Raw genomic sequence first — 9,304 nt, forward strand, 5'->3', positions numbered from 1 at the left:
ACCTGCTCTATCTGTAGATAAAAAAAGCTAATTCTAAGGTAACAATACAGTAATTTTTGCAGGTGATTATATACTGATGAAAAGATATCTATGAATATTATATTCCATTTCTGCCAATAGACCCTCCTAAATACTGGACCTTTAAGCTACCCAGGAGTGTGTAGAGATATTCAAATCAGTACCTTTACTAGCTGCAGCTGCAACTGACACATGAATGCATCAATAATTATAATGGAATAAAGTAATATATATTAATCAGAAAATTTGGAATGCTGTACTTTTACCTCTAACAAAGAATTTCTACATTGTAGTATGTTATATTATATATTATGTAAACGTTTTGTCAAGGTTTTGACCAAAGACACCAGCACCAACAGGACTACAGTCATGTAAGAAGAAAGTAAAAAAAATCCACATACTTATTTTAATCAAATTACAATCTTATTACCGCTTTCAATGAGCAATGCTAACTATGCTAACAAAGAGCATAGTTTAAATGCATTTTTTGAACAGTGGGGAAGGTTCAAGATAACTACACAACCTATAGTGAACAGCCTTAGTACAGAGGGACGGCATGTGTTATCTCGGTTCCACACAGAAATTGAGATGGGTACATATTGTACAATACTATATAGCAAAAATATAGCCTTGTAATCAAAAGATCAAAGCCCTATGGACATGTAACAGCAATCCATAAAGACACAGTATCCAGCTGTAGACGGGAGCAACTCAGTGCTTTTATATACGTCCACTGACATCCTCCATAAAGCATCACCATAATAAGGGTTTTAGGCGTCCATGCTGAACAGATTTTCACTTGGCCCTTTGTGTCGGAGAATCTCACCTGGTCTTTGGAGTGGGGGCAGAGGGGAGCAAACCTTCCTGCCCCGACTATGGAGAGACAGCCTTCCTCTGTAACCCACTCTCATTCATAGACATCATTCATGTGCAAATCATCCTTGGACCTATTGTTCACTCACTGCGCTTTCAGATACTTGCTGAATCAAGTGATAAATGTAATGGCAGGGCTGGAGATTTGTTCCATATAGTGAAAAAGAATAATAAGACTTATTAGAGCACTCACATTGATCCAAAGGGGGAAAACTTCTTGAGTAATACTAATATTTCTTTATTTTTGTTTATTTGAATTTCTACACTTTCTTCAATATGTTTAGTCTTAAGTGAGCACAGTCCTTCTCTTCTATGACTAACACTACGCTGACAGAATCAAAAATGTGCTTAGAGACAATAGTGATTAAAAGGGTTCCACATTGTTTGCTGTCATAATGGCTGGTTGAACACTTGGACAAGATTTAAGATACATGGAAAAAAAGGAGTAATGACATTTTTTACTCAAATCCAAACAGACATTATATTTTTAATACAATTATTTTGATTAAAATCTTGTCCTCAAAAAGTGTAGGACCTCTGCAGCATTCAAATAACTTAAGGGTCTCTACGATGATTTAATTTAGTTTTTACTATGAGTACTAGATTAAAAAAACATAGAAAACAACTTATAATGTTGATGTTTTTCATAATAGGAGGAAAGATTTTTCAAAGGATATTAACAAGAACAGCTGTAGTTGCTCTTTTTACGTCTAGCTATTGGGGGGAAAAGGCTGAATGGTTAACCTGAATATAATATATGTGTTTTTTGAACATCCAGACTAGTGATGGTAGCCAATCTCCAGGACACAATTATTTTAATAAATAAAATGTTTCATACATACTAAAGCGGCTGTAAAGTAACCAGGCTGTAATGCTAGGAACAACAGAACAGGTAAGGAATGTATTTAATATTTATTTTTTCTTTGTTGCCTTAAAAAAGTACAACAGGTCTTCGTCATAGAATACTTTTTAACATGTAAGAAATCAGTAAGAAAAGTAGATGTGTCTGAAATCACTCCCTCGTTCATACTACAGTCAATAGTTTACTCTATAGTGAGCAGTAAATTGAGATATTGGACACTCACTGACAGGTATAGTGTCGCACAACTGTAATTATGTCATCCATCTAGTAAAGTATTGTACATGTCGCGGACCTCACTCTTTTGTTCTTTTACATTTTTGAGGTCACTATATAGTGGATATATTTCACATTATTATAGAATCACAACAAGATGGCAGAGAATAGATATATTGCACTCTGTAGTAAAGCCTCAGGCGTATTTACATATTCTTTCATCTTATATTTCCAGCTTAATTGGAACATTCGGTCATTTCAGACTTGCAGACTGTTTGTGCAGCGATTTATTATTGCATTTCGATAAAGTTGGGGGCCTTGCGAGAGAGTGACTAGAAGCATCGGAGGTCAGGGTATCCTGAACGTTAGCTCCCAGTAGAGGCCACGTTCCAAAAAAAAGCTGGATCCCACAATTCCCAAAATGCAATTTGATAAAATCTTTCGTTGAACCTTCCCTGTCTGACAGATGCCCACACCTCCAGATTGTAATGTCGGATAAATTCTGTAATAAATGTTATCGTCTGAAGCTCAAACTGAGATAACCCCGATGGCCTCGTATAGATTTGGTGGAAGTTCCCTTAAACTCTGATGCGTTTGGCGTATTTTGTTAAATGAAAAATGTTCCTCAAACTAAGGTATTTAAATGACTTTGCATGGGCTGTTTGTTTATCACCACATACGATTTACTGCCTACTAGGTCAACTAGTTACTGCAGTGACACCAGATGGAGACATTTTTCAGCTGAATGTAACCGGCCTGTGAATACCCATATCAAATCTGCCCATGCAGCAGGACCATCTGTAATACAGTGGTGAGATGACATTGTCCCTGAAGTGATAACTGGGATAGAATATAATTCAGCTATGTAGTGAGCTAAGATTACTGTTTTTCACTTTATATTTTAGGCAACTGTCTCCCGCAGCAAAAAAAGCCGCCTCCCTGGCTGTTTGTGACAGGGTGAAAAAAACAAAAACAAAACACCCCAACAATGAAACGGTTGAGCAGTTTGTTTTCTTATCTTTTTCAGGCACACATGGATATACAGCCTCACCTCCGCTGTGCTCCAGTGAGGTCTAACCGGTGTATTAAAAAGTTGGGTGATAAGAGAGGGGAATGTTGCAGGGGTCGAGGATGGAGGGGGAGGCAGGGTGTCACTGCCGGAGAGATGTGTCCGCTGCAGCCGTGGTGGCACATTGACTCGGTTGATTACGTTTGCAGCGTTGTGTGAATCCCCGGGGTAGATCCTTTAACGCAGGCAGCTGTGGAATGCCACTTTTATGGATATACCAAAACAACCCCCACCCTCCTGCAAGCCTCCCTGCCTCCCCACAACTCCTCTCCATCATTCCCAACTCTCCAGCATCACATGTGCATCATAGTGGTGGAGACTCCTCCTACAATGATAGCCTGTTAAACAATCACAGGGGGGTTCACACACATACACACATACAAGTAGGACAGTGAAAGCAAGAGTGTGTGTGTGTATCTGTGTGTGTGGGGGGTGATCATGCACATGGTTGGAGGAGTTAGACTTGAACACGGATGGCTGGCTGACGTGCAGTCCTCTTTTTATACAGTTGCATAACATACAGTTTTGCACTTTAGAAACATTAAAATTTAAATGCTCTTTTTTAATCCGTGGCTCTCACTCACACACACACACACACACACACACACACACAGACACACAAAAACTTCCATGTCCAGAAACACATCAATGGTGCCTTTATTTATTTATTTTTTCTCTCTCCCTGAACCTCAGTAACCTGTGATAGACAGAAGCTGAGTGAGAGATAGAGAGCTAGAGTGGAGATGAGGAGGAGAGAGAGGAGCTCTACTGTGCCACAGAGCATGCCAGCCCTGCCCAGTCACTGCTTTTCATTTTGATAATTGACCGGGAACGCCAGAAATGTCCATCAGCTTAATCCTCTTAGCTTTCATAATGCTGACTCTGTCACAGAAGCCCCTGTTTTAATGTAACGAGCAGCTAAGCCCAGAGCACAGGGCAGAGTCGCCCTGGGGCACTGAGGCCGTTCTGCCCCCTGGAGGCCAGCGGGAGATCTGCTCTCAACTCAACAAGTGCCCTGCCAATCTGTCCGATCACAAATCAAATCATAAATCCATAACGTGGCCCCAGGGTGACCACCCCCTCTGCCTTTCACACTCATACTCATTGACAGGAGGCTGTACTCAAAAAAAAAAAAAAGGAGCATCTTGGTCGTGTGTATCCATTCATCTGTGTGGATTGGAGGATGAATGAGCTTAATCCCTTTTGAATTCCCGGTCTACTCACTAAGCAGACCACTTAATGCCAATGACATCAATGTAATAATGTGAAAAGGGGACGGATTTCTATGAAACCTCACAATATTCAAACATAACATAAGGCACAAAAATCCCATGATATCCAGCTCTAAAAATGGAACTTGGTCTTGTCACTCTGCCCAAATGGACATCACGTTGACATTTCTGGAGCTTTGTTACTGTTGTTTTACAAGCTTAAGCACAGGTTGTAAATGTAGTCAAAGTAGTCATTTGACATAATGACAGTTGCCAGATATTTAAAGGTGTGTAACATTTAGGATAATCTTTCGGCAAAAATTTAATATAATCTGCATAATTATGTTTTCATTAGTGTATAATCACCTGAAAATAAGAATTGTGGTGGTACCTTAGAATGAGACGTTTTTTATCTACAGATGCTGCAGGTCACCTTCCACGGAGGCCACCATGTTTAACCACCATGTTTCTACAGTAGCCTAGAAGAGACAAAGCAAAACACTGGCTCTAGAAGGGAAGGGTGAAGGGAGGGAGTTGCAATCTGCTACTACACCACTAGATGCCACTAAGTCCTACACATATATTGTTGTTTTTCCCACCCTGTGACATGTAGTATTAACAGTGCTATGAGTGGATTAGCTTAGCTTAGCATTAAGACTGGAAGCAGGGGGAAACAGCTAGCCTTGCTCTGTCACAAATATACGCCTACAAACAAGTTGTAAGTTATCGTTTTACAGTTACAGTTTTTATGAATGGATGTTTTAAAACTGTGTTCAGACAGAACAGGAGGCGAGTTTTGGAGGCGGCATGATCGCATACATACGGCTGTACAGTTGGTATATTGGCTGTTTGGGACTAAACTAAAATGGTGACATTTATTGCAAATGACTGTAGGACTCTGGTACATATTAAAGAAACATGATACAGCATGTTAATTAATGAGTGTTAGTGTTAAAATATTGGACAGGGGCTAGATGTCCCCCCCCCCCTGCTTTTAGTGTTTATGCTATACTGAGTTCCTGACTTTAGCTCTCTAGTTTCATCTAAATCTTCACAGAAAGTAAATAAGGGTGCTTTCCCAAAATGTAATCGTCAGCTTTTTCTCTAAAACCTGTTGGTGTGTTCTTTTTAAAAAAAAATTAAGAACCTGAAGGTATTTTAAAGTTTAAGTTCAAACTATTCGCTCCAGATTTCAGTCTTCTAAACACATCTTAATTCCCCTCAAGCCCCTTACTTCCTCCATCTCTCCCCTAATTCCCTCCACTGTGGGTAATCCCTGTGTACCAGTATCTTCCTGTGGCAATGGTCCTTCAATAGAGGAACCACTTTTTCCCCACCCACTCTTTAAGATGCATATAGAGAGGCCGTGTTGAGCAGGAATCCTGAATTACAACATTACGGAGGTGATCCTCTTATGCAACCTGCTCTTCACACCCGTCCACAAAGCGGGAATGCTCACGAGCACAAATCCACGAAGGCACTCGCTGCCAGATTATCCACAGTCCACAATACTGCAGCTGCCTTTTTTCCTTTTTTGATGAAACAATGCGTTTTGTTGGGGCCCATTCATGGCTGTGACTGATCCTGGCTGGCTCTCCTCTGGCATAGACATGTGAATGACTTAGCGATCATGTGTGTGTGACTGGATATTTAGGACTGATCACATGAGAATGTTTTCCGTGGCTTGTGTACAAACAGCACATTCTTCTCCTCCCAGAGCAAAAACAAACCTGACCGGTTGGTTGTCTGTAACTTGAGGCGATGCAGGGAATAGGATCAGGAAACACGCTCTGGGATGAGGGCAGTATCAGTCTCTTAGCAAACTGCATTCAGGCTGACATGTGGTTTCAGCCAGTCAGCAGAATGCAACCTGGCTGGCCTGGTCTTTCTGCTCAGCACATCGGATGTAACCGGCCTTATCTGATGTGACATGGCTGACACCGCCTTGAGAGCTGTGAGGAGACCCTGCCGATGATTAATTCAAGCTCAGAAAACACGATGAGGATTAGCTCTCTGTGTTTACCCCTGCAGACGTCTCTCCTAAACTCAGGATGCCTCTCTGGCATGACACAGGGCCATGTAATAAGGCTGAATCATCTGCAGTGAATGTTGTTGATGTGAAAACGAGCAGAGGCCAGGCCGAGGAGTGTGAATCCAGAGAAGTGACTCAGCACTACAACTGTTTATCTTCGTGCAGTTCAGTTCAGATGCCAGGACTTTTGAGCGGTGGCCTCGAACGTCTAAACCGTTCTGCTTGCTATAACTTGTAACGTAAGTGAGGTTTTGCTGCATCAGAAAAATTGCAGATAGTGTCAGGGAAGAATGCAACATTTTCTTCCAAGTACCCTGATGCTTTCTGTGTTACACACTCACAAATTCTTCATCAAGTTCGGTTCAAGAGCTGTAGACTTTGGTCTTCAGCGCAGCCACAAAAACCGTGACTTGAAACTTGACTTGGGTCTGACTGGTGTGTGACTTGACCGCCTAAAGACTTAATATGACTTATACATGAGAGCAATAAATCAATTATGTAACAAAACAAAACAATGTTGACATGCGAGCCTGGACGTTCAGTGTTGTTGGAAACAATGTGCAGCCCATCACTCCACCATCTCTCCAGATTTGCATGTCCTGTGTGGGATTGTATTTCAGGCCTGTGTGTGTAAAACACTGAGTGAAAGAATATTTCCTCATTAAAAAGGTCTTCTTCTTCTTCTTCTTCTTCTTCTTCTAGAAGCAGACTGTATGGAAGGTGACCTGCGGTGTCTCTAGATGAAAATTGTTTATTCTAAGGTAACAAAAACATAATGATTCCTATATTCTGGTCAATATACACTAATGAAAACATAGCTATGCATATTATATTTCATTCTATTTTATTCAGAAATTTTACACACTGGATCTTTAAGACGTGACTTGGACTTGCCTTGATTGAGTGTTAAAGGGGCACTCCATCGATTTAGCGTTGCACTTTCATTGAATTAGGGGGCTTACAAGAGACAGATAAAAATGTTTATGTTCATGCAAAAGTGTTCAAAAACACTGGATATTACATTTCCCACAATTCAGTGGCATCGTTGGTTAAACTCTCCCGACCCACATCTTCCAAATTCTACCCCCACTTTATAACTCAGGCTTTCTATTAAAAATTTGATGTCTCAAGCATCAGTGTCCAGATGTGTAAAACCTCTTAGGCTAAGGTTGCCCTTAAATTTTCATTCAAGAATGCCCTAGAAAAAAATTGAGAGTTGCATAAAATCACCCTCAGGATTTTCCTCAGGATGTTGTCAGGGAAAGCCCTTTGATCTCTAAGTGTTAAACTTGTCTGTTTTCATCAACTTGGCTATTTCCTTTCTTGCTAATATTTTCATTTTTTGTCATCCCCAATTTTTTTATTCCCAGCAAGATTTCACACATTGATTTTTGCACATCTGATGTACTATGACAGTAACTACGGTGGAACACTTGGTCTAAAGACAACCTTAATGCAAAGCTAACTCCTCAGCTTAGGGAAACATTTTGCACAAGGGACAAACATAAGTCTCAAACTTAGTATTTAGTGGTAGTTCATAAAACAGGGCACAGGGTTTTTTTTACTTTTACTTCCCCTTACAGAAGAAATGATACCATGTTTTCACAGAGCAGTACTCTTCGTTAGTTTAGTTCGTAGTTAAGTCATCTTCATGTGTACAATTGGTGCCACTAAACATTCCTGCTAACTTTTCCATTAAAAAGCACGTTCCAGTCCTCGTGCCTGCTTATGATTAATAACACTATGACATTAACAACTCCTACTCACCCTCCTACTACACAGTGCCTATAACTTTTGTGTCCAGTATGGAGGTGTACAGGGTGATGAAATCACACAGCAGGGAAATCTACTGGCTCATTGACTTTATTGCACACCCCTCCACCCCCAATGCTCCAAGTGAATGAAGTGAAAAAAACTCACCCTCACTTTGCCCTCTGTTTCAGAGTTCTGCCGGCTGTATTAATACAGACTTTGTAGCCTGTCTCTGCAACCGTGATGCTATCTTCCCAGAATGAATGGGCTGCATGTTTCTGCTGGCATAACCTCTGTGCTCAGTCTGAATGGGACTCTCCACTGTTCTTTGCAAGGGGAAAAGGTTGCTCTTTGCCGGCCTACTCTCGTCTGCAGACAAAAGAGTAATGAAGTTATTTATGTGCGGCTCATTACAAAAGGCTAAGTCTCTCTCAGATATAGCCAATCTTTTTCCGCTAGCCACTGCCAGTCATTAGGCAGCAGAGCGCCCCAAAGGGTGAAAACTTCATCCAGTCCTGATGCTCAAATGAATAAAACCATTTCAAAAAGTAAAATTGATGTCTCATGCTCAGGGGATGAGGGTGATGCTTGATAGGTGAACTGCAGTTTGTAGGAGGGAAGTAAGGAAACTGAGAAGAAGATTTGGTAGAACTGAGTTTATCACCAAAATAATGAAAAAGAAGTAAGTTGCAGAACAATTAACATAAAAGTAAAATATTTTTTACAGTACCATAAGTAATAGTAGTAAATATTCACTGTTATTAGATCCACATGTAATGTAAAGAGGGTGAACAAAAGAGCATGAACACAGCATGCATTACCAAGAGATACAAGATAAGCTTAACCAAGGTGCCATCTATTGCTACTGTAATAGGTTGTATAATATATAGTACATCGCATTCTGTCCGCCCCATGTAGCCACTGAATTAATATGCCAAACATGTAAGTTTTTTTTCTCTCCAGTAAAGTAAGTTAGAAGCCGCCTACTGTACACCACTCTGGCACTTATAATGTGTTATGAAACTGAGTATTTTTGAGAGATAAAGAAATAAACCAGAGTCAGCAGCAATGAAACATAAATACAACGATCAATTGACTTTTTAAGCATATAAACCTGTATTTTTTTTTCGTTACAGTATACAAAGCACTGTATGAATCCTAATATTTGGTACTGATATTGGCTGTCTGGCGGGTTGACTGAGTTGCCTTACGTTGTCGACAGCTGTATGGGGGAGTTTTCATGTCCTGGAAAGATGAAGGGAGCAGTGCAGGAG

This window comes from Morone saxatilis, unplaced genomic scaffold (assembly GCF_004916995.1).
Source record: "Morone saxatilis isolate NCDOM2014 unplaced genomic scaffold, NCSU_SB_2.0 Contig7, whole genome shotgun sequence".
In the NCBI taxonomy this organism is placed as follows: domain Eukaryota; kingdom Metazoa; phylum Chordata; class Actinopteri; family Moronidae; genus Morone; species Morone saxatilis.